The sequence below is a fragment of the Anolis carolinensis genome, chromosome 2, assembly GCF_035594765.1.
Source record: "Anolis carolinensis isolate JA03-04 chromosome 2, rAnoCar3.1.pri, whole genome shotgun sequence".
In the NCBI taxonomy this organism is placed as follows: Eukaryota; Metazoa; Chordata; class Lepidosauria; order Squamata; family Dactyloidae; genus Anolis; species Anolis carolinensis.
The window spans coordinates 238,207,851-238,234,420 of NC_085842.1; the positions used below are offsets into that span (position 1 = coordinate 238,207,851).

The 26,570-nt window shown below is 37.7% G+C and overlaps 1 protein-coding gene across 44 annotated transcripts in view; it reads left to right on the top strand.

The window, feature by feature from the left end:
- The window catches only part of ptprd (protein tyrosine phosphatase receptor type D), a 1,517,053-nt gene that overhangs the window by 152,259 nt on the left and 1,338,224 nt on the right, over positions 1–26,570 (top strand). The gene's annotated exons all lie outside the window — the stretch shown is intronic.

The following is a 26,570-nucleotide window of genomic DNA, read 5'->3' on the forward strand; positions in this document are numbered from 1 at the left end:
CACCTCACATTGCCAAGTCACCTTTCTCACTTTTACTTTGACATTATGCCTATTATAGGTTCATACCCCGAGCCTCACTGTACATCACTGCATCTGTTGTTCTTGTACATTGTATCCTGCTCCTGTAACCTCTTCTCATCCTTATAACACTTCACATCACCACACCTGCTTCTCTTACACCCCACTATTATTCTTTTTAGCCTTTATGACTCTTTGCTTCACCGTGCATTGCCATTTTCCTCTCCCTTGGACTTTGGACCAAGCTACTGCCTCTGACTAACACCAATTAGACAAGAAACAGATGTAGAGCAAGGCAAGGGAAGGGAAGGAGAGACACCAATCTCTTCTCTGAAACAAGCTTCTGTTGAGATGGACTGAAATGTTTTTGCAGAGAGGTTCCTACTTCATATCAGAGCCATGCAAACCTGCAGTACAGCAAATAATATATCATATCATGTGTACATTTATGAGGTCCTCAAAATAGCAATCAAACTGTCAATAGCATAATTCATTGCCGACATACAGTATCAGGCTTCGTTCTGGTATGTATTTCACATCTTTTAGAAGAACAAGACGTTTCTCTCTCTCTCCAACCCAGTGCTTTTAAAAGAAAGTTTGGAATCCAGGGCAGCTAAAAATATAAATGAGTGTTAGGTAGCATAGTATACAGCTAAATCCATCCAGTCACACAGTGTGACAATCCAAGCTTTTCACCATCAAAACTAAGCATACTGGTTGCAGAGAAGGACTCTTGGGAATGTCACAAAGTCATGCAGAAATGTTCCCTACTGTTCCTAAAGTGTGCAGGGAGACATTACATTAAAGAATTATAAAGGCTTGATAGTAGGGGAAATGCCCCACCACTGCCACAAAAAAATCCTCAGTGCTTTCTTTCTCTGTATGTACACAGATACATAGAAAAAACCTACAGAACTGGGGCAACAGTTGTCGTTCCCTTCCCGTCTTTCTTCCAGACCTTTTTTAAACTACTGGAGAATAGTAATAATAAAACCATTGAGAGGAAAGAAGCTAAAGACTATCTCAGTTAACTTTTCTGTACTAGTTTTTGACCTATGTGAGCTTAAAACACCGATTTTACTGTTCACAAAAGCTGGGTTTGTGTCCTTAAAGCATTGTACCTGACTTCAAGTCAAGACCTCTCTTCAATTTTAGAGTTACTCTGAGAACAAAACAGAATTTTATGCAAGAGAGCAAACTCCTCTAAATTGCCAATTTGTGGGTTGCAGTCAAAGTAACCTGAAATTAGACATGCAGCTTCTTTCCTGTGAATACCCATTCTGATTTATGTGGTGAGAGTTAACAAACAGCTGCAAAGGAGATGCTATAATAATGTGCCATTTTTACACCATGTGCATCACAAGATGCTATTTAGACAACTTCTGAGTCTGCTGATGCATTTAACAGGATTTATTGGTGTATTATTGAATGTGTGAATGTGCTTAAAATCTGAATAGTGAAGTAATGGAAAATATCCTATTTACCTTAAAGATGAAAAATTTTCAAGTTCCCCTGAAATGATGGCTCCCAGCATCACTGATTTTATCATCCAAGGTCTTAGAATGCATTAGGAAAAGTCAATGCAATTATTTTTCTTAGGGAACAGATGTGCTGATGTGTGTTTCTTAAAACAAAACACCAGAGTGCAAATTTATGTGTGCCACCTCTGATGGGAAAGTTTCCTATTATCCTAGGAACCTGTCACACAGCCGGCAGCCAGTGGCCAGTGGTTGCCAGCAGTGGCACTCTTCTTAATGGTGAGGCGTGGAGGCAGTCATCTCTCCTCGGTTTGTTTTGAGTTGTTTCACCGGCAGGCTGGCGATCCAATGAAGGAAAGCAAGATGTGTGCACAGTACACACAGCTTCCCCTTGCCACCCAGGCAACACAGGAAGAAGCCACACTCACTACATGCAGTGCCAGCCCAACATAGCGGCCAATGTAAGCGCCTGCTTGTGGCGCATTTCACCGGGGGTGCCGTCGAAACACCCCCACAGCGGCGGTGGCGGTGGGGACCATCGAGTCCCTCCTCACTGAACGCGGAAGGCCTCAATTGAGGCCTAACTCTTCTCGCGAGGACTTGCGAGGACTAGAAGAGCTAGGCCTCAACTGAGGCCTTCCGCGTTCGGCGAGGAGGGACCCGATGGTCCCTGCTGCCGCTGAAGATGATTACGACGATGAAGGTATATGCAGGGCCTTGGGGGGTCACAATTTCAGGGGGCGTAGCCACTAGGTTCGCTTACAAGGTGAAATTACCTAAGGCCGCTTCTGACTACGTGTGCATTTCGCCTCCCCCCATGGGATTGCTGGCTGGCTGGCTGGCAAAGCAACCTAAGATGAAGTGAAGTGAGATGATCGCCTCCATGCTTCGCCATTAAGCATGGCACTGGCAATGTAACAAAGTCTAGTTATCTCAAACTTGTTCTTTTTGTAGAATGAGTATTCTACAATCGGTTAACTGTTCCATAGCTTTTGAAACTAATGTAAAGTTCTACCATTTCTTTAAGTAACTTTTTGTTTGTTACTAGTTGGAAGGTACAATGTGATTTTGACTTAAGTTTAACAGAGATGAATCACATGTGTAGTAACAATTCTAACATCAGTGCTTTACTTCTTCCATAGTTTTGACAAGACTCTAAACGGTTCCGGCCCAGCTTATCTATCCAAACGTGTCTCCCGCTATGACCCACCTCGAAGCTTAAGATCGTCGGATGAGGCCCTGCTCGCGGTCCCGTCAGCCTCACAGGTGCGGCTGGCGGGGACGAGAGACAGGGCCTTTTCAGTAGTGGCTCCCCGCCTATGGAACGCCCTCCCCATTGAAGTCAGGCAGGCTCCCTCCCTCCTATCCTTCCGTAGGAAGGTAAAAACTTGGTTGTGGGGCCAGGCTTTCGAATAAGAATCAGCAGCATTAATTACTATTATGTATACTGGAACTCAATTGACAGACCCAGTCTTTTAAACTTGTACACGCCTATCTATATTTTATAAATGCATTTTATGAATGTTATATGTAAGTTAATTTTTTAACTAATTTATAGTGTATTGTACTGTTTTTATATGTCTGTTTTATTGTAAGCCGCCCTGAGTCCCCTGTCGGGTGAGAAGGGCGGGATATAAATATTGTAATAAATAAATAATAAATAAATAAAGACAAAGTTTGCTGTGATTAATAAAGCTAATAGTCTCTTGCTCTGAACTTGCAGTGGAATCCACCAACAACTGGGGGTGTTAAGTTTGATGCATAACTCATTTTGAGGTTAGCATTAGAAAAATCACTTCTATTATTGTCTGTTTGAACTGTTCTAACTGTTTTTTCAAAATGCATTCCATTCCAAAGGTAACTTGGAGTATTATGAAGCATGAAAATACCATTATAGATTTAAGTATTGTAATAAATATTCTCTGCAGAAATTAACATGGAACACTGTTTGGCCCCTTTTTTGCTCTTAAAAAGTTACTAATCATTAACTCGTTTTTGCTGATTTCCGTAATGTAAATTGAAGCATTAGCTGAGAATAAATTCTTGGTATGTTCACATTTTCCAGTGAAAATGCCAGTTTCCAACTGAAAGGTCCATTCAGAAACTATAGTGGCTAGGGCAGCATGATTCATCAAGTCATTGAAACTTCAAGACATTGAAAAGCAAAATAAATACAAAGAGTTCAGTTCCATTGTTCTGCCGGGTTATTGACACAGGGTGCATTCACATTAGGGATTGATATATTACTCTATTTCCGCTTCATGTCATGTTCATATGGAAATCAACAGAAATCTAGATCCTCTACTTCATAAGGCCATTGAAGATATTGGTTGCTCTTAGCCTGCTCTTTCTCATTTGACTTTCAAATTAGTTGCATCCTCACATTTTGCCTTGTCGCCAATAACCTCAAGGCAGCATACATGACTTTTCTGTATGATTTTCTCTTTAAACTGGATGTTCTAGTGCATGTGGGCATGCTGCTGCAAAGCCTGGCTGGTAAGTAGCTGTGGGAAATACTGTGAAGTTTCTGTGTTCCTACCCTTCTTTCATTTTAATCCAACAGCAACTTGTTTCCTTCTTTCATGCTTCTTGCTGTATAACCTAACCCTGCCAATACTTTCACTTCTATCTTCAGAAAGACAGAGCCACAAATATTATAGACCACTGGAGCCTCCTCTGTCTTTTGCTGCCACTTCTCCTGTTTGCCTCTGCAGTGCCATGGCTGAAAATCCACTTGGTGTTTGAGCAACTCAGGTAGAAGACTCCAAAGCAGAGACACCAGGTGAAGTCCTGGGAACTCAAATGCTAACTCCTATCGATTGAGATTTACAAGAGAAATTTCATCAGTTGTGGAAGAAGAGAGGCAGGAGCAGAATCTTGCTATCCCTTCTGGAGATGTATTTCTTCACTTGAGGTGCATCAACATTATTGAATTGATGCAAAATCATACCTGTTTAACTATCATAGCTCAGTTCTATGGAATCCTGGATTTTTTTGCTGGCTTTGACAGAGAAGGACATTGTAAAACTACAGCCCTCATGATTCCATAATATCAAGTAATGAAAGTGATATCAAACTACATTGTTTCTGCAGCACAGATGCACCCAGCGTTGTTTCTTTAGGATAGTAATGATAATCTTGCCAATTTTCTTCCTCTGTGATTTTCTTTCAAAATAATGCAGTTTTTGAAAGCTATTCATCTTTCAAAATTAGTTCCACACAAAATTCAGTTGTTTGATGCAAAAAATAGCATTTCTGCACATGAAAAAGTATTTTCTGCAAGTAGAAAACAGCATTTTCTGTGCAGGAAACAACGTTGTCTGAGTGGAAAATAAAATTTTACTACCCCAAAAATTTATTTCTGTGAAATTAATTCTGTTTTCAATGCAAATAAATGTGTGACCTTTATGCAAAATAAAAAAATCCTCAACTATGACTTTTTTCTGTGCACAAATGGATGGCATATTACTTTTCATCCCAGAAATACCATTTTGTGTGCAGAAATATCGTTTTCTCCACACAAAAATACATGCACATTTTGCGCAGAATAAGTTTTAAGCTGGGAAGATTCTTTTCATTCCAAGATTCTTCTCAGTCTAACAGTCAAAACCTGATTCCAAATATTTTCCTATATACTATCTATTCCTACTTTCTGGTTGTTGTTTATTTGTTCAGTCTCTTCCAACTCTTTGTGACCTCATGGACCAGCCCACACCAGAACTCTCTGTCAGTTGTCGCTACCCCCAGCTCCTTCAAGGTCAAGCTAGTCCCTTCAAGGATACCATCCATTCATCTTGCCCTTGGTCGGCCCATCTTCCTTTTTCCTTCCTTTTTCCCCAGCATCAGTCTCTTTTCCAAGCTTTCCTGTCTTCTCATTATGTAGTCAAAGTACTTCATCTTTGCCTCTAATATCCTTCCCTCCAGTGAGCAGCCGGGTATTGTTTCCTGGAATATGGACTGGTTGGATCTTCTTGCGGTCCAAGGCATTCTCAGAATTTTCTTCCAACACCACAGTTCAAATGCCTCTATCTTCCTTCGCTCAGCCTTCCTTATGATCCATCTCTCACATTCATAAGTTACTATGGGGAGTACCATTGTTTTAACTGTGCGGACCTTCGTTGTCAGTGTGATGTCTCTACTCTTCACTATTTTATCGAGGCTGGTCATTGCTTTCCTCCCAAGAAGTAAACATCTTCTGATTTCCTGGCTGCAGTCTGCAGTAATCTTCATGCCTAGAAATACAAAGTCTGTCACCTCCTCCACGTTTCTTCCTCTATTTGCCAGTTATCAATCAGTCTGGTTGCCATAATCTTGGTTTTTTTAAATGTTTAACCGCAACCCAGCTTTTGCACTTTCTTCTTTCACCTTGGTGATAAGGCTCCTCAGCTCCTCCTCACTTTCAGCCATCAAAGTGGTATCATCTGCATATCTAAGGTTGTTAATGTTTCTTCCAGCAATTTTAACTCCAGCCGTTTCTGGTAAAATAAATAAATAAATGAATAAATAGGCAAAACCAAACTGCTGCTCCCTCTCCTGGCATTTGTGGCCCATCCGTTTTCCATTTTGACCACACTGTGATGTTGGTTAGCTACATGAAAGTGTACAAATTATGACCAGCATTTACAGGTTTTTATGAAAGCTGGCAGGCTCCAGTGCTCTGAGGATTTCTTCCAGGATATGATGTAGCTATATCTTTTTCTCTTCTGAATCACTGTGCTATCAGTCAATCATCTTTAGGATCCACAATTCAGGGATGCCTTTTCCTGATCTTAGAGTCCATCTGCACTCTAGAATTAATGCAGTTGGACAGCACTTTCATTGCTATGTCTCAGTGCTATAGAATCTTGGGAGATGTAGTTTTACAAGGCCTTTAGCCTTCTATGCCACAGATGTCTTGGTGCTGCCCCAAACTACAACTCCCAGCCTTCCATAGCATTAACCTATGGTGGTTAAAGTCGTTTTAAACTGCATTAATTCTAGATGCACCCTAAATTAGGCATTGTGCTGATAATGAAACACTGTTTCTTCATGAAACTACAAGAGAATGGAACTCTCTAGTAGTTTGTTTTTGCCACACAGGGTTTTTTTTTGGTGAAAATTAGATTTTAGAAATATTAGAAAAAATCCTCTATTTGTTTTAAACTTTGAAATGGAAAACACAATTTGTTATGACAGTAGTGTTTTGATGTCCACATATAGTTAATCTTTTAGGAACATTAGTGAACCTTACCCAAAGTTAGCCTCATTTACTAGTAACTTAGAAGGAGATAATCATGAGAAGTTAATTTTGATGTGTAAAAATTGAAGATCAATTGTGACATATCATTCTAGATACTGTAGATACCTTTGCTTCATGGTAATTGTTTGGAGATTGAATCTACTTTTTAAAAAAGATAGAAATGCTGCATGCATACAAGACATTTTTGCAACCAATTACATTTTGAAACAATTCTTTTTTATATGTCAATGCATACAGTCCTTTATAGTGTAGTGTAAGTAGCAACAAAAGCAACAAGAGGAGATGTATCAGTCTGATTAGTACAATCTAAATTACTTCATTAGGAGAAATACTGTATTACATAAAGAAAAACTAAATATTTTATATATTGGATTACTAGTTTATGTTTATATAAAGATAGAAAGATTTTTTATTTCTCCTTTAAAAGAAACTGCTCTCACCACAGAACATTTTTTTGGAAGGACCCTAATAAAGAGCCTGTGGGCGATGTGATGACATAGTTATCCTCTAGAAAAGTAGGTTGATGCTGACAGTAGGAAACAGTTGAGTCATGTACATTGCTTGCATGTGGCCTAGATCTAGCAACATGGGATGAGTATCTTATATAGCAAGTTGCATACAACTAAGATAGCATCAGAAAGGATCCTTAGGGTCAAACTAGGACTGGATCTACACTGCCATGTAATGCAGTTTGAATCTATATTTTATGGTCAGTGTAGGGTCCTTCTATACTGCTTTATCAAATCCAGATTATCCACTTTGAACTAGATTCTATAGCAGTATAGACTAATATAACCCAGTTCAATCAGATAATCTGGATTTTGTATGGCAATGTAGATGGGGCCCTAATCCAGCCTATGTTTAGCATTTTCACTGTCCACATTTGTGCTATCCTATATTTGACCTTCATTTAAAAGTCTAACCTTTTTGTTTTTAAATTTTTATTACTGTATGCCAAGCACTAACAATATGAGTTATGTTAAGGGTCCTAGATGTAGTATTAATAATAATACATTCCCCTTTATTTTGTCAAACAATAATCTAGTCATCTCAAATAAACATCAGTATTAATCACAAGATGATTTTATGGTTCATTTTTAGTTTTGCTACTTCATTCTAGGTGATTGCTCCATAAATTTGTTCTAAAATGGTATTTCCTTATATGCTCCCTCTCAGCATGCTTAGGCCCAGGAGAGGTCTTTTGATATACAGGAAATAAAAAAAGAGATGATGTCCAGGCCACTTCTTGTTTACAAAAATTACACTTTCTGAGCCTTAAATCAGTTTGGGGCAAAAAATGTGGTGAAATTGCCCCCTTCACCCCCTGTGCAGCATGGGAGATCATTTGAGAGAAAAACATATTGAATACTAATAAAGCTCACCTAGCAATTGCATAGAGACAAAATAAACCACCTAAAACCATGTGAGAAGGATGCTTATGGTTCAAGAATCTATGTACCTGGGACCAGTGGTCATATTTGCAGGCAGAGAAATATGATGACTCTGTGAGATGTGATGACTCCCTTGAGACAGTAGGTAGACAAAAGGCAAAAACTTACAGCATTGTTTTTCATGCACTTTGTTCATCCACTTTGCTCAAAATAGCTTTTTTCTGGTTAATTTAAGCAAGGTAAGAATCTTAGAACTTTCTCCATTTCCTGGTGAAGCTCTTTTTGCCTATTCTGTACTGAAAATGGTTCAAGTGGGGAAGGTTTGGGTAAAACAAAAAATAAAATAAACCATTTAAAAAAAATCAAAAATCTTTATTACGGTCATAGACCAGCATAAGCAGAGTGTGATACAGTCTCAAAAAAGCATTGAACATAAAAATCTAAAAGGCTAGAAAACAAAGGTATGTTGAAGGCTAAAGCCCAAAAAGCACAACAACTGTTTTGTGGGGAAGGGATTAGAAAAGGATGGAGAGGGAGGGAGAGTGATGAAGGGGTAGGAGCATTCAGGGCACAGGTCTTGGGGAAAGGGGTGGGAAAAGTCATTTACATTTCAGCTAGCTGATAGTTAGATTGTTAACTTTGGGAACCAGCCATCACTTTGAGTGCTGCTGCACAAAACTTGGGTTGGTATCTGAGAGCAGCATGGTAGTATAAAATTGTACTGAATGGCTTAGGTAATTATATAGCAAAGGCAGGATGAGTCTGGATCAAATGTCCTTGTAGAACAGGCACTGGAGGAGCACATACTCAGTTGTTTCTACTTTATCTGAGTCACAGGGGCAGAGTCTCTCTGGTTAAAGGGGTCTTCCGATATTGGTCCTTGAGTACAGCTGATGGAACGGCATGACACTGAGCCAGGGTAAAGGCCCTCCAATGATTGGGAACCTCTAAGTTTGATCTGGTATTATTTAATTTGATCAGTGGTTAAATGTTAATATGGAGAGGCAGAACCCATTTTGGGATTCAGGGGGGATGTTTTTTGAAATGGGTAGAAAGTGGTTTATAAGAATTATTGCAAGGATTTTTCCAGTGGAGAGATCTTGCCAGAGTGGTGATAACGGCATTCCTGAAGCCAACTGGAATCTTCTCAATTTAAATCAGTGGGCTTATGATTTAACCATTTCAGTGGTTTTATTCCCAGAACAACTAGATTTAGCCTACTGATTCAGTTAAACTAAATACTGTACTTTGCAGAATAGACTTTAAGTGGGATGAACAGAATGTTATTTTCTATACAGGATGACCAACTTAAAGGCAAATTATTTTAGCTCCACTCAGCTGTTAAGCAATATCTCCTAGACTTGATCCCTGTTTCCCCTGAAGGATCGCTACATACAAACAAGACATTAATTCTACAGCCCAAATGACACTTGAATTTGCATCTATTAGGTACTTTAGAACTCCATTGGCACATTAACCCTTAATTTGCTCCATATTCTTTTTATATGATTCCCAAGCCACCTCTATTCTAATATTTCAACATATTTGCATATGAACATGTATGCCCTCAATATATTTGCATATTAAGTAAAGATTAGTCATCTGTATTTAGATCACTTGCTATGTCTGGAGATAAGTACTAATTATTATTTTCAATTTTATGTGAAGCGTAGGTTTCCATTGTTCATGACTTGTTTAAAGACTTAGAAGCATGCTATTGTGTCTGCTATTATATATTTCACACACATCTTTCTCCATTTTTTGACACAACCTTGTAAAAAGTCTTTGTAAAATGGATAATGCAGTATGCTCTGATTTGTCTCATAATTTTAGTAGCAAACAACCCCAATCATCTCCCTGGGCTTTAGGAGATGTCATTAACTAATCTTTTAAACTACATGAATAAGTAAAATGATTTATTTGCAGTGTAAATGTTTTAAAACTTGTAAAAAATGTATCCAGAACCATTTAATTGAGTCCTGAAGTTATGTAGGAAATGAAAAGTGCTTCTGGCAAAGTAATAGTAGTTCTGAATATTCAAATAGCAAAGAGAGGAGAGTGCAGCTATAATTAGGATTTAATATATGTAGGCTGCACTTATCGCTGTTATTCTTAGCTTTCTGTAATCTTCATGTATAGTTTCAGAATCTTAGAGTAAGGTTCCATGCTGCTTATGTATTCTATTAGTTCATATTCAGGGTGTATAGTGTGATGGATGTGTTGCTCTAACATTAAGCCTTGGAATTATAGTATAGGGTCTGTTATAGAGATTTTCATATTAAAATGTATTTATGTCATACCAATTTTCTTAATTTGCATAACTGTTAAGGGTTTCCACATTGTCTGGCTGACCAGTTTGCACCTAAATTCTATTATGCTATTTAACTTTATTAAAAGCCTCTTCACATTTATTTCAAAACAAGCAAGAAATTTGAAATATGCAGCTTCCTTCCTTTCACTTTTTTTTGCCAAGAACAGAATTCACAGAATTTGATAGGGAAGGGTGATATTATTCACAGAGCAAGGAAGTATGAAAGTGTCATGCTATTATTCTGAGAAAGGATTCCTGGATTTATTTTGAAGACTGTTTTTGGTAGATTTAGTGTGTGGACCTATATCTGAGGCACAAGTGGTATCATAGAAAATAATGTTAAAATCAAATTTTAGTATACTGTTCCTGAGCACCAACATGTCCATCCAAAAAGAAAAAGTGACATATCAGATTCTATGATGTTTCTAAGATGTTTTAAGTATCACTTCATTCCCTAAAATATGATTTTTGATTCTTTTTTAAAGTGACCTGCTGGTACATACAATAATGGAAACTATTATTGCATCTATTATTGTGGCTATGAGAACAATAACTAAGATAATATGGTCAATAGACACAATTAGTGAGGGTAAGAGAGAGAGATTTGAATAATTTCTCCCATGTTTTGAGAGTTCAACAGTTGTCATATAATCTGGTATGCTAGTGCTCTCCCCTTCTCTCTCCGAGTCTGTGTATCTTTGTATTCACTCATGACTTTTGATGAACCTGGAAGATTAGAAACTGCATTCAGGAATTTAGTATCAAATTGAATGTTCCGATATTGAAGATCTTTCTGACAGGCTGTAAAGAAACATCTATTGTAATAAAACTGTAATGAGGTGGGAGTTGTAGATAATTTGGGCTGCTTGCTGGCCTTAAGATTTCTTTTTTTACCAGCAGGGATGCTTTAGTGAGTAGTTAGTAAAGTATTTTTGTAAAAGTTTTTGTCTGCTGGGTTTTAGAGTTATGGGGTCAGTTGGCACAGTAAAGTAGTCAGCTGTGATGCTTCTTGGCTAGAATGGTCCCTTCGGGTGAGAAGGGCGGGATATAAATGTTGGAAATAAATAAATGGTTGTTATTGATGTAGATGTGTATATTTACCTGTGGCATGAGAAAATGTAGAACTTTGTTGATTTGTTTTCCCTTTTATTTAAATAGCCTTATCCCAGGGTATAGACATAGACAGAGCTGGGATACCTAAGAAGAGAACTCACCTAGAACATCCATATTTGGATATATATCTTTGATATGTGTGCATGGATGGATTTGCCGCAAGTGCAATAAAGGAGAGTTGCTCATATTTTGATATAATACATAACACCTTTAGTTTTCAAGCTAATTTTTATTTATTTATTTATTTACAGTATTTATATTCCGCCCTTCTCACCCCAAAGGGGACTCAGGGCAGATCACATTATATACATATAGGGCAAACATTCAATGCCCATATACACAGAACCAAGACAGAGACAGAAGCAGAGGCAATTTAACCTTCTCCTGAGGGGATGTTCGATTCTGGCCACAGGGGGAGCAGCTGCTTCATCATCCACTGTGATGGCACTTCCTCGTTCCAATGTCGTAAATTAGTTAAATTTGCCTCCCCACTTTATAAGTGGTACCTTGTTTCCTACTTGATAGATGCAACTATCTTTCGGGTTGCTAGGTCAGCAACGAGCAGGGGCTATTTTTTTTTAATTGATGGGTGCTCACCCCGCCACGGGCTGTCCTCGAACTCATGACCTCATGGTCAGAATGATTTGTTGCAGCAGGCTGCTCACCAGCCTGCGCCACAGCTATGTAGACGGATGCAATGAAATGTTTTGGAACTAAGCTTCTTTGGACCCTACATTACATAAATCAGGAGGCATGAAGGAGAATAGTTGTATCTTCTTTCTTTTCAGCAGACACTCTTGCTGCCCAGCCACTGTGGAGTTGGGAGGGAGTCCTGGCTGTCTAGTGGCACTGAACCCAATTTAGCACTACCAGATAGCCACCCACATCCTCCCCTCCATTCTTCTCATACTGAAAATGTATGCATACCCACGGTCACTCAGGATTTGAACCAAGTTCTCCTAAAGTCCTAGTCTAACATTCAAACCACTACCGGCTTATAATTATACCTCTACACTATCTTGGAAGCTTGCATGTTGTGTCATAAAAGAGTACATAGTTGTAGAATACATACCTCTTTAAAATAAATTATTTGCATCCAGTTAAATAAGTTAACACCAACCATGTATCAGGTGAAAGGCCTCTGTCTGAATAGCTACAGCCAGCTTATGCCCTGTCTAATCGCATCTGTGCATACACATATAAGGTACAAGAAGGTATTTGACTAGTACACCTTATCTGTATATAATAATAGTGTGGAAAGTTTATATTCAGCCAAGATAATATTCTTTACTGAGTTTCTTAAGTACCAAATGACCACAAATGAAATTACAGGTTTTCTATAAAATGGGATAAATTACTGTTTAAAATGATTCAATAAGATATAATCCATATATATATATATATATATATATATATATATATATATATATGCGCCTGCTGTCATGTTTTTAGAACAATAAGACTGACTGCATTTGCTAACAGTTTCGTACACACTATCCCAACTACTTGCCTTTCGAAATGATGGTATACAGTAATAGAAATAGCTATTATACAAATTGAAAAGAGTTTATATCATTCTTTACTGGGAACTAGTTGCTGTATTTTAGAAAGTACTTATATAATCATTCCATTTTAGGGGATTTAAAAAAATAAAAAATAGATGTTTTGTCATGTTAATTGGAGTGGAACCATTCATAAAAACAACATGAAGCTTTTATCTTTGCTTTAATTTTGATTTAGGGTTTCAGCCACAGATGAGAACACTAGATATGCTGTATACAGAGCCCATAACTGAATGAAATGTAGGCATGGAGAATGGGAGACTGAGAATTTTGATCACAACTTTGCTAGTGAGATGGATTACTTTACCCTTCCACTTCAATCTTTTTTCTTGATGAAAATGCCTTTTCTTGTGTGCTCTCCTGTCTGGGGAGTATGAAAAATTGAACTCTTTTTCTTTTCCGAGTGGAGGCTGATGGTTTGGATATTAGTGGGATGGGGAATCCACTGTGCATTTTAGCCAAAACTTTAAAGTAAATGTACAAGCCGCTAAACCCATTTTGGAGACAATATTAGTACCTTGGATAGTTCCATTAAAGTTTGCTGTAAAACTTACAGTAGATTCACCATCCCACTGACAATCAAAGCCACCTACCCATTCCTCATTGATAAAAAGTACCTTTAGGACAATTTTGTAGAGGAGAATAGATTTTGAGAAACCATAAGAGGACTGACTAATTCCACTATTCTGATCGAGTTTACGGCCCATTACAGCAGCATTTCAGGCTACATATGTGTCTCTCACTTCACATTTAGTCTGGCCTTTGCAAAAGTTCATGATATACTGTGGTGCCAGCAGTAACTGGAGAAACAACATGGTGCTGAAATACAATAATAGATCAGACAATTGGTTTGTGAATATATCTATAAGATTTTTTTTTCCTTCAGAATTTCATTTCATGCTGTGTGTTGAAGAAATTGGGAACTTTAAAGTCTCATTGGATCAAATGGGCACATTTTTAGAAATATTGTGTGTTCAATAGGGAATCAAAGCAGAAAATTCAAACCACTAGAACATTTGTAAAGGTGCCTCCTTTTGTTTGTGCCTCCTTTTGTTGGGATCTTTATGTTGTGGTTGAAATATTTTATAGACCATTATTAAGCTGTTAAGAGCCAGCAGAATGTTGCATTTTGGGTCATTTTAATCTTTCTTCTGTGTATTTTAGTATATGTGTTTAACAGAAATACATTTTAATATATGTATTTTACATAATGCTTTATGAGGATGTGTTTTAACTACGTTGTGCCCTACCTCGAGGCAAAAGGAGAGGCAAGTAAGACATCAAATAATAATTATAATAATAATTAATAATAATAAGTACAGTAGAGTCTCACTTATCCAACACTCGCTTATCCAACGTTCTGGATTATCCAACGCATTTTTGTAGTCAATGTTTTCAATATATGATTATATTTTGGTGCTAAATTCGTAAATACAGTAATTACTACATAGCATTACTGTGTATTGAACTACTTTTTTGGTCAAATTTGTTGTATAACATGATGTTTTGGCGCTTAATTTGTAAAATCATAACCTAATTTGATGTTTAATAGACTTTTCCTTTATCCCTCCTTATTATCCAACATATTCGCTTATCCAACATTCTGCCGGCCCGTTTATGTTGGATAAGTGAGACTCTACTGTATTGGAAAATGAGCACGCAAAGATACTGTGGGACTTCCGAATCCAGACTGACAAAGTTCTGGAACACAACACACCAGACATCACAGTTGTGGAAAAGAAAAAGGTTTGGATCATTGATGTTGCCATCCCAGGTGACAGTCACATTGATGAAAAACAACAGGAAAAACTCAGCCGCTATCAGGACCTCAAGATTGAACTTCAAAGACTCTGGCAGAAACCAGTGCAGGTGGTCCCGGTGGTGATCGGCACATTGGGTGCCGTGCCAGAAGATCTCAGCCGGCATTTGGAAACAATAGACATTGACAAAATTACAATCTGCCAACTGCAAAAGGCCACCCTACTGGGATCTGCACGCATCATACAAAAATACATCACACAGTCCTAGACGCTTGGGAAGTGTTTGACTTTTGATTTTGTGATACGAAATCCAGAATATCTATCTTTTTTGCTGTATCATACAATGTTGTGTCAATAATAGTAGTAATGATAATAATAATAATAATAATAATAATAATAATAATAATAATAATAGGTTTTAATTTTAACTAGCAATTATGATATTACCTTCTAGCATCTGTGGTTTTCCTCAGACAACATGACACAAACCCTGGTTATGATACAGAACCTGAAAAATGTGCCTAGTTCCATTTGATAAGAAATAATTCCTGTCTTAATTGGAATTTCTAGTTCCAACTAGAGTAGTCTCATTGAATCAGTTGGTGAATGGTAAGTGAAGACTTCCGTGAATACACTTGATTCAATAGGTCTACCAATGGCCTCTGGATTTAGTCTTCTGGGTTTCAAAATTCATGTTAGCCTTCCATTTTTTTATATCTCTGTTGATTGGTGTGCATCTGTCAATCAAATATGTACATATATCACCCCAATTAAGTAATATAGTTGCCATCAAAAAATTCCTAAAGTATAGTTCCAATCAACTAATTGCCAGCAAAGTGTTTGTATACTAAGGGATATAGAAAGCATACCAACTTCTTATATAATGCAGTAAGTTCAATATGCTAGCAAGAAATCGAGGAAGCAATACCCCTTCCACTTTGGTAGAAGAAAAGAGTTAATTACATACTTGCTAAAATAATGAATTGGAGGAGGAGGAGGAGGAGGAGGAGGAGGTTTTGTTTTTAAAAGACAATAGATTCAATATTATTTTGTTATTTTTCTTTTGGCTTTGTAAAATTTCAGCTCCCTGCTCATCTAGCTTAAACAATATACAGTAGAGTCTCATTTATCCAACACTCGCTTATCCAAGTTTCTGGATAATCCAAGCCGTTTTTGTAGTCAATGTTTTCAATATATCGTGATATTTTGGTGCTAAATTCATAAATACAGTAATTACAACATAACATTGCTGCGTATTGAACTACTTTTTCTATCAAATTTGTTGTAAAACATGATGTTTTTGTGTTTAATTTGTAAAATCATAACCTAATTTGATGTTTAATAGGCTTTTCCTTAATCCTTCCTTATTATCCAAGATATTCGCTTATCCAAGCTTCTGCCGGCCCATTTAGCTTGGATAAGTGAGACTCTACTGTATAATTTTTGAAAATGATGTGTAGAAAAAAATAGCTTCACAAAGAAAAATGCTGATTTGAAACACATGACAAAGACTTTGTAAGGCTGATATGTCGATGAAAGGAAGATATTCCTTTATGATGTAGTTGTCAACTTTTTCCAGCTACTAAAAAGAAATGAGCATCCATTGCTTATCCCAAAATCCTTTTTAGATGTGTTGTTACCTTCTGGCTCCACCAATTATGGTATACTAACTCCACTTGTTAAGGATGGGGGTTCTTTGTAACAGATGCACAATTCATAGTGGTTAGGAATCACTTAGCTCTCTGAGCAATTGAATCTACAAAATCAGTACCTTTCTGACAGTTTTGTTTTCACATACTTGGAAACAATATGTCTGATTTAAAAAAAAAATCTTTTTAGGGTATGATGAATAATTATCCCTCCCAATCTATTGTAATTTTCCCTAAAGGGGACTACACTGAACAACAAAGCAAAACATCATGTAAACATAAATCTGGTTATGGTTTATTGAATTCTTATGTCAGAAACCATTCTCCATAATCAAACCAGGATGCATTGGCCATTAGAAAACCACAATTAGATGCTATAGTTTGTTAAAAAAAAAATACAAAGTGGTGCACTATGTTGACTGTAGTGGGGGTACAGAGGTAGGGTAGGTCTCATTAAGTAGCTTAGGCTCTGTTGTTTTGAGTACTCATCATGAGTTGGACTGGTGAACATAAGAGCTTTGTTATTCAAGTGTAATATGAGAAAAAAACCATTCTGTGGTAATGATGCAGAGAGCGTTCCGCCAAAGGTGACCCAGAGACTGATGGAGAAATTCCAGGAACTTCGTCAGCAATGTATTGCCAATGACAGCCACCATTTCTCTGATACGATTTTTAAAACCTCTTAAAACAAAACTGCTTTTATTTATTTTTTAGAAATATATATAGTTTTCTTCTATATAGCCTTGTTTATTTTTATACCCCCTTCAAAATGTGGAACATCTTTATGCCCTTGTAGAAAAAGAAAACTGACAATTCAACACAAAAGAAATAAACTATGCCTTAGATAAATTATTGCTTTGCAGGACTACAAATTTCATTTTCAAAATAAGTAATAGTAACCTGTACCAATTGTATGTCCACCAGAAGGGTCTGACCATAGAGAAGTGTCTTCCTTTTATAAATCCATGACATGTTCTATATACTAATGTGTAAATCTAGAAATTTTAGCCAAAAAAAAACCAACCCAAAAATGAATCAACGTATCCACAGGTCAATGTGAGTTCTGTACTTTAACTATTTCTAAAAAAGGAACTACCCACTTCTTATAGACTCCAGAAATATTTTTTTTTGGGGGGGGGGGGGTAGCCATAGAGTAGTTTGAGGTCATATTATATGGTTAATGCAACCCCCCTCCACCTGTCCTCAAACCAGGTCCAGATCTGTTAGTTTAATCGCCCGTACAGCAAAACCAGTTCCTTCCAAATTGGTTCCAAGCTGCATTATATTGTCAGTATAGATGTGTCATGAGGAGAGTGGTGAAAGACAAGAGCTGCTTAGACCATATCTGGAGAACCTAAAAGAAGCACCAAATTCATGTACTCTCCATCATGGTGCCACTTCTGGCCTTTTTTTAATGTGGCACTGGTGATTTCTCCTCTCCACAGAATTATCCTCAGCATATATACAAGTCATATTAAAATCCATATGAGGTTGACTTACACATAGATATAAAAGGTACTTCTCCCTGTGTCAGGGGTATCCAAAGAAGATCTTAACATATAGTCAGAATGATATCAGTAAAAAGTCTTTTCCCTTTTCCTGTAATACATCAGTTTCCCCTATAGCCACAAACAAATGAGTGCTGTTCCTTATAAAATAAGGAATAGGCAGCAGGGCTTTCATGGCTTCTTTCATTGCATTATAATTCTTCTATTTATTTAAATTCTTGCCCATTCTCCTGGTCTAGGTTGGAATCTATATTCAGTCAGTTTTTAAAAAGAGGAGTAGGACATCAAGGCTGTTCTGTTTTATCCACATGTTTGGAAGCTGTATTGAGTCTTAGAGTAATATAGTGAAAATAAAGGCTTAAGAAGGCCACGAATCTCTTTGACCTGCAATTCCTGAAAATAGAAAAAAATACATTGGACTGTCTTTGTGAAGATTAGTTGGCTGTAAATTGCTGTGCCTTTTTCCTTTCAAATATGTTAAAAAGAATATTTATAATAAGGGATTCTTCTGTTATGTGTGTTCATGGCTTTTCAAAAGGCATCTTCATTGTATGACAAACTACAGTATTCTAGCCTAGCCTTCACCTTACTTCTTAAAAGTGGCTGGTTTGAAAGAATTCTGGGAAAAGGTTTTTGTAAAGGTATAAAATACATTGGCATCCTCAAATGTTTGCAAGAAGTATACAGGCGAATGCAGTGTGTGTGATTAATATCAATTAATATTGCACCATCAAGCCATTATTATTGAAAAAAACTTTAAAAAAGATAACCTTACATTCTGTACTTGGAAAACTTTTCCATATTTAAATCTTAGAAATTAAGCAATGTTATTTTAAACATGAGCATTGTTTTCAAAGTACAGGCTATAAAGAGATTGCAGTAAAGTTAATTGTTGTCGAAGGAATCACTAGGATGCTGTGAGTTTTTTGGGCCAGTGGGTATTCCATGATAGAGATCAAAAGAGCTGCAAGACCAAGAACAAGCCACGAGAGTAAAGACAAAGATCCACCCAGAGGAAAAGTGTTGTTATCATACATTAGGACTAATACAGCCAGAGACGACAGCTATAGCACAGCACTTGATGAAACAACCTGGACACAGAATACTATTTGAGAACATAGAAATGCTGGCTCGCCCTGACAAGCTTCATGTCAGACTACACAGAGGAGCCACTGAAATTCACAAGCATGTGAACAATTTCAACAGAAAGGAGGAAACCATGAAAATGAACAAAACCTGGTTATCAGTATTAAAAAAACACCAGAATCAAGACAGTAAATAATGAACACCACAAAGAAACAAGGGAAATCCAGACAGCAAACAACCAAGTGCCAGAAACACATCCCAAACAAAAGATGCCTCCAGGCATAACAGCCAAGCTACCTCTGTGCAAATACCCTCACTCAATGACTCTGCAGCTGCAAACCTACTCAATTTTTATCAAGCTTGCTCATTGCAACACTCACACTTGCTTCAGACCGATAAGGATTCTTTCTCCCACCCTGAAAATGTCACAGATATATATACACCCCAGTGTCAGGAGAGAATGGTACTGGAACATGGCCACACGTCCCAAAAAACTCACAGCAACCCTGAGTTAATTGTATTTGTTAATTACAGTTGCACTTATTTGCCCACTCATCAATGAAATAATGAGACCAGACAACTGTATTGGGATAAATATGGGCAACTTTTATTAAATTGTTACCTATTTGAACTTTCTTCATGAACTGAAACCAACTAAAAGTGGGGGTTTGAACTTCATGTTTCATGAGCCGAGGCAATGGCCATCTCAGACACACTCCTAAGCTAACTTGGTAGACACACCTGAGTTCCCCACATAACTCACCATGAGTTATTACATGAGTTATAAGCAGGGCAACTGCTTAAGGAAGCTGCATAGAGTATTCAAACCCCATGTCAAGACAATTCAGGAATTGGAATTCCCTTGCATCTCCAAGGCCATTTCTGTTTGCCCCTACCTCCATTGACCGAACTCACAGATGGGGGTTCCTCTTCCTGTCCTTTACCAAAATGGGTGCTTTAGATACACTCTGAGATGTAAATTGTATCCCTGTTTTCCAAATGACAGCCTATTTAGTGGCTTCACCTAATGCCAATTTCTCATTATCCTCAACAGTGTAGGTAGGTGAAAAAAAACCTGTTAAAAGGGGAGTAATTCCTACCCACCCCAAAGCGACTCCTTGGTATACTGCTGTAGGGTGGGAAGGGTGGGCCAATGGTCACTGCTCCAATGCTGGAGGGGATGGTTGCCTTAAATGCTATGCTCTTCCCCCAGAACTTAGTCCGAGTAGGGACTATTTTATTGGTCCCAATTCATTGGAGTGGGCAAATAGCCCTCCCTATCCAGGCTGCTCAGAAGGGGAAACTAAATTAAATTACAGTGTAAATATTTTTCAAAATACAGTGAATTCTATATTCAACTGCAATTATTTCCCCAACGAATAATGTATATTCCATAAAACTTATAAATTCTGGATGAATTTTTATTATTTTTCATCCTGAACAACTTTTAAATATAGTATGTTGTATGTGCATTAGTTGGAACAACATGATTCTTTGGGGAATTTAGTTTGTGTTGTTATTATTTTGGTTTTCTGTAAGAATCAGGAATCTTTGCCTTGTCTAGGGTTTTGTTTAAATCAAGATGTACTACATCCACAGCATTCCCCTACTCAACTAAATTTGTAATTCTATTTTGTGTGTGTGAGAGAGGGGGGGAGGGAGAGAGATAGAGAGAGAAAGAGAGGAAGAGATTGTGTATGAGTGAGAGACAAAGAAAGAGAGAGGATTCTGGCATGACTTTTTTTTGTAAGAAACCCATGCAAAGTATTACCTTTAAAATATAACTAAACTATCAAGAATATTTAAAAGAACTTGAAACACCAATTAACAAAATCAGTTACAATGATGCAGAAATGTATTAAAGTGCTTTCTTTGAAACCATCAGTTTTTGAAAGCTTGTTGAAATAGCTTGTGGGACTGACAGAAGGGTTTCCTCTCATGATTTTAGGGCTTGAGCAGGCTCATGTGGAAGAATGTGTTCCATGAGACATTTTCTCAAAATGATTAAGCTGAGTTGCTTCTTATTGGAAATGCTTTCAGTGTAGTTTCCTGTACATTTCCCCCCTGATAATTCTGTACTAAAATGCACGGTGCCATCTTAAAACAGGTCATTTTGGTCAGAAGTTATTGAAAGGTGTCTAAAATATTATTTTGCTTCCTTGGACAAAAATGCAGTCTGTTTTCTTCAGGGGAATTTTCTTTTTTTTCTCAAGATGCAGTGCTAGGGAATCCCTATGTACCTCATTTCTCTTCTCCTTCCTTACTAAAAGCAGAACCCAAGTACGTAACAGAAATCAGTATCAAGAAATTGATATCAATGAGGAATAGGCTTATTTAAAAATGGATACAGATACAGCCTGTATACCCATTTGCAACCTCCATGAAAACAGGGTGACATTTTGATATTTCCTCTGCATGTCTCTGTTACTGAAGTCATTTCTTTATTTCAAAGAGAGAGATGAAGAGTTATCTCACTGGTCTTGGGGAATCTAAGCATTGTTTTTCTTGTGCTGTGAAATCTCTTGCAGAATTATAGGTAGTTTTGCCTAATAGGTCTTTTGTATGGTGACTTATTATTCTACTCTAAGCTGAAAGCAAATGAAGGGAATGAAGCAGGCAAGACCTGGGAATTCTTGAAGAGTTAGACTTGTAGATTAAAGCAGCATCTCCATAAATCCTTTCAGAGGACCTCAGAGAAGCAATCTGTTTTATATCTCCCATTGCCATTGACTTAATACACACTACCATTGATAATAGTGAATCTAATTGAAATCAAGACCCAAGAATATCATAGTCATTAGGCTTGAGCGATCCATGAAAAAATTTATTCTAAACTCGTTTCAAAAGTAGGGGGCGCCAGCGTTTCGTTTCTGATGTCATTTCCGAATTTTGCCCCCCAAAAAATTTGAAATTAACGAAAATTCGTTAGTTTCAAAAGTAATTCGTTAATGGCAGACGCGCATGCGCAGTGGCCAAAAAAAACAGCACAAGGGGAGATTTTACAGGACTCTCCCGCCCTCATTTTTTGAGTGATCTTCTTCAAACTTGGTACAGTGGTAGAACACATTTAACACTGATAGCTCACCAAAATTTGGAACGTTTCCCTTATCCTCTGATTTTTGGCGAATTTTCATAGCTTTTATAATAAACAATTTTTTAATAATTGCAGAAATCTGTTCCTGGTTTGAAAGTCTTATTTCCTGTTAAACTGGGTTGTCTTTACTGTGAAAGTCATTGTTCTACTTCAGAAACTTTGTTTTTGTGGCTGAAACTTTGTTAAATTGGTGTGTGTGTGATATATACTGTAATATATATATATATATATATATATATATATATATATATATATATATATATTCCCTGCATATGTGTGTGTGTGTGTGTATGTGTGTGTATATAGGTAAAGGTAAAGGTACCCCTTGATGTTAAGTTCAGTCATGTCTGACTCTGGGGGTTGGTGCTCATCTCCATTTCTAAGCCCAAGAGCCAGTGTTGTCCATAGACACCTCTAAGGTCATGTGGCCGGCATGACTACATGGAGTGCCATTACCTTCCCGCCAGAGCGGTACCTATTGATCTACTCACATTGGCATGTTTTCAAGCTGTTAGGTTGGCAGAAGCTGGAGCTAACAGCGGGCACTCACTCTGCTCCCGGGATTTGAACCTGGGACCTTTCGGTCTGCAAGTTCAGCAGCTCAGTGCTTTAACACACTTCGCCATTGGGGCTCATGCATATATAATATACATACACATACACACAATGTGGAGAATATGTGGAAAGGTAGATAGATAAGTTGGGAGCCACAGCGAAGGCACCTTCCTGGGAGCAAGGTCTAATAATAATAATAATAATAATAATAATAATAATAATAATAATAATAATAATAATGTATATTGTATAATAATGTATGTATATTATATATACATGAGCAAAGATTGTGGAAAATGAACACGCAAAGATACTGTGGGACTTCCGAATCCAGACTGACAAAGTTCTGGAACACAACACACCAGACATCACAGTTGTGGAAAAGAACAAGGTTTGGATCATTGATGTTGCCATCCCAGGTGACAGTCGCATTGACGAAAAACAACAGGAAAAACTCAGCCGCTATCAGGACCTCAAGATTGAACTTCAAAGACTCTGGCAGAAACCAGTGCAGGTGGTCCCGGTGGTGATGGGCACACTGGGTGCCGTGCCAAAAGATCTCAGCCGGCATTTGGAAACAATAGACATTGACAAAATTACGATCTGCCAACTGCAAAAGGCCACCTTACTGGGATCTGCACGCATCATACAAAAATACATCACACAGTCCTAGACGCTTGGGAAGTGTTCGACTTGTGATTTTGTGAAACGAAATCCAGCATATCTATCTTGTTTGCTGTGTCATACAACGTCGTTGTGTCAATAATAATAATAATAATAATAATAATAATAATAATAATAAAAATCCCTTACAATATCCAAGATGGCTCACTGCTACAGAATCTTGGGAGCTTTAGTTTGGTATGGTACCATTATTGGCAGAGAAAGCTAAGCTGTAGGAGTTGAAATCCAATCATTTATCCTCCCTATAGAATCAATTTTATATGCATTTTTAGCTACAGAAAAGCTAAAATCAGGATAGTAAAAGAACAACACCCAGAAAATGGGAATTCCAGACAGGAAACAATCAGGGCCAGCTAATACCTCCCAACAAAGGATTCCCCCAGGTAGGAAGCAGCCAGGCTTTGAAGCTGCAAGGCTATTCAATGCTAATCAAGGTGACCAATTGCAACATTCACACTTGCCTCCCACAGACAAGAGTTCTTTCTCCCACCCTGGACCTTCCACAGATATATAAACCCCACTTGCCTAGCTTCGCACAGACGTCAAAACCTCTGAGTATGTCTGCCACATATGTGGGTGAAACGTCAGGAGAGAATGCTTCTGGCACATGGCCATAGAGCCCGGAAAACTCATAGCAACCCAGCCAGTAGGCTGTTGCTGAACAACCTATGAACTTTTAGCATTAAAGGAAAAAATGCCCAAGATTTTATCACTTAATACTGTTGGCATGTCTGGAGAAGAAGAATAGAATGCTTCTATACCAGGCAAGGGCAAACTTTGCCCATGTCTGGAGTTAGGAATTGTAGGAGTTGAAATCCAAAACAATTTGACAGAAAACTGGGAGTTGTAGTTTGGCATGGTACTGGCTCTCTTCTGCAGGGAAGGCTAGGGACTTTGTAAAACTACAGCTCAAATGATTACATGGCACTGAATCTGTTGCAATTGAGCTGGTGCCATAATCCTTTCCGGGAGATCTCCTCAGTGGAGATATTTCTTAAAGGGATATCCTCTGGCTCTAAGGATTCCGTTTAGGAAGGCTTGCCTGGCTCTGGTATTCCCCTTTAAGCCAGTGGCTGGAAAGTCTGGAAAGAAGCAAAACCAAACACGCGGCTCCAGAGGAGAAGGCCAAGCACAGGCAGGCATGTCTCTTCTCTCTTCTCTTCCCTCCCTCCCTGCTTCTCTCTCTCTCTCTCTCTCTCTCAGAGAGAGAGAGAGAGAGAGAAGCAGGGAGGGGAGAGAGAGAAGGGAAGAGAGAGCAATGCGGAAGGCTTCTACTGAGCCGGTGGGGGGGGGGGGGGCGCGTCTCAATGGCATTTTTAAAATGCTAGCAGATCGATGGCCATGCCTCTCCCTCCCTCCCTCTTCCGCTCTGATTGGCTGAGAGGCATGCCAACATGGCTTCTCCTCTCAGAGGGGCTACAGCTACATCCGAAGACATCAGAAACAAACAAAAAAAAGGTACTTTTATTATTCAAATTCGTAATATTTGTAAGGCAGTGAGCAGATGGTTCAATATCAATTCAAAAGTAATTATGAAATGAATTTTAAACGAATTTAACGAACTAACAAAAAATTTGCTCAAGCCTAATAGTCATGCTAAGCGACTTAGAAAATGACCAGATACATTTTATCAGCCTTGGATAAACGAAACCATAGGTAAATATCCCATGGATATTGGTGTTATGCTGTCATCTTGTTTTTGTGTACATAATAATCTACGAACATAAAGCAGAAAATGTTTTTGGGAGCTCTTTGTGTTTAAACAAGGAAGCGTGTTACCAAACCAGTCTCCTAGAATGTTGGGGGAGGTAATGATTATGCTCACCATGGTGGCAGAATCCCTTTACAGCAGATGTTTGATATTCCTGGTTCTACTGCTTACTGAAGATCACAAAAGGTAATTCTACCAGAATTAGGCAAGTGCTTGCTTTTATAGTAAGTGCCTGCTTTTAGGAAAGCAAATGGTATTTGAAGAGCCATTAGGCATACATTTATAAGGAAAGTATTTTAGAGGAATAACTGCTCCACAACACAGCAGCTGAACTGGTGTAAATCATGATGGGGGCAACATGTAAAATTTCAAGCATTTTTCTCAGAGAAAGTTTATTGGAAGGCTCCCCTTTTCTTGAAAAAAAGGTGTGCTTTGTTGATAGAATAATCTTCAGTTTATAAAATGTGTGAACTGGTTAACTATGAAAAAAATGTGATTTTTGAAATGACATAAATTTCTGATAAATATTTAGCTATAGAAAATATTTGTACATCCTAATATTTGAACAGTTGATATGCTTTTAATGTATCAATATGGTGTCCAAGGACATAAGAGGCTTCATGTTCTCCCTTCTCCTTCTTCGCAGCATTGTCTGAATGTCTTCTATCCACCTGTCTTAGTTATAATTTCCCAATGTTGGCCTGTCACGTAAATGAACAGACATCCTTCGGTTGTTGTTTTCTTGTGGCCTGCTCTTTGATGAAGGACAATAGATAATAATAAGCATATGACTATGATAATACATCTTGGGATCTAATAATAAAAGACCATCACAAGGGAATGGGAATACACTAAAAAAGAAATGTTCAGATGCGATATAAGTGAATTTGGTTTGGGAACAATGAATTGATACTGTAGTAATACTGGTGCTGCCTTTATACTTAATTTGGCACTCCTAAATTAACTGTTCAACCAATATTTTTTATAAACGTATTTATGTAAGACATTGCAAGTCTCCATTGCTTTCTTATACAGAGGAAAATTACACTGAAAAACTAGCTTGCAGTCCTATTACATGGTAGCAAAATATTAATAGTAATTTGTGATGGTTTATATGTCCATTAAATTCAATTTGTAATGCATTGTTAAGCTTCTCTCTATAAATGCTGTGTAACATTTTTTGTATGACTGGTTCTATAGTAGTCTGGCCTTCCACTGTAACTTGATCAGAATGTGGTCTAGAGAACAATGTATAAAGAAAATTGGATTTTCTACTGATATTCAACAAAAAGATTCAATAGTATATTATATCCATTGCAAAATTCTTTATTTCTGTTCAATAAATATCTGTACAATTCAGGCTGAACGTAAAAGGACCAATTTTGGATGTGTGAACAGCAGTGGTCATCTG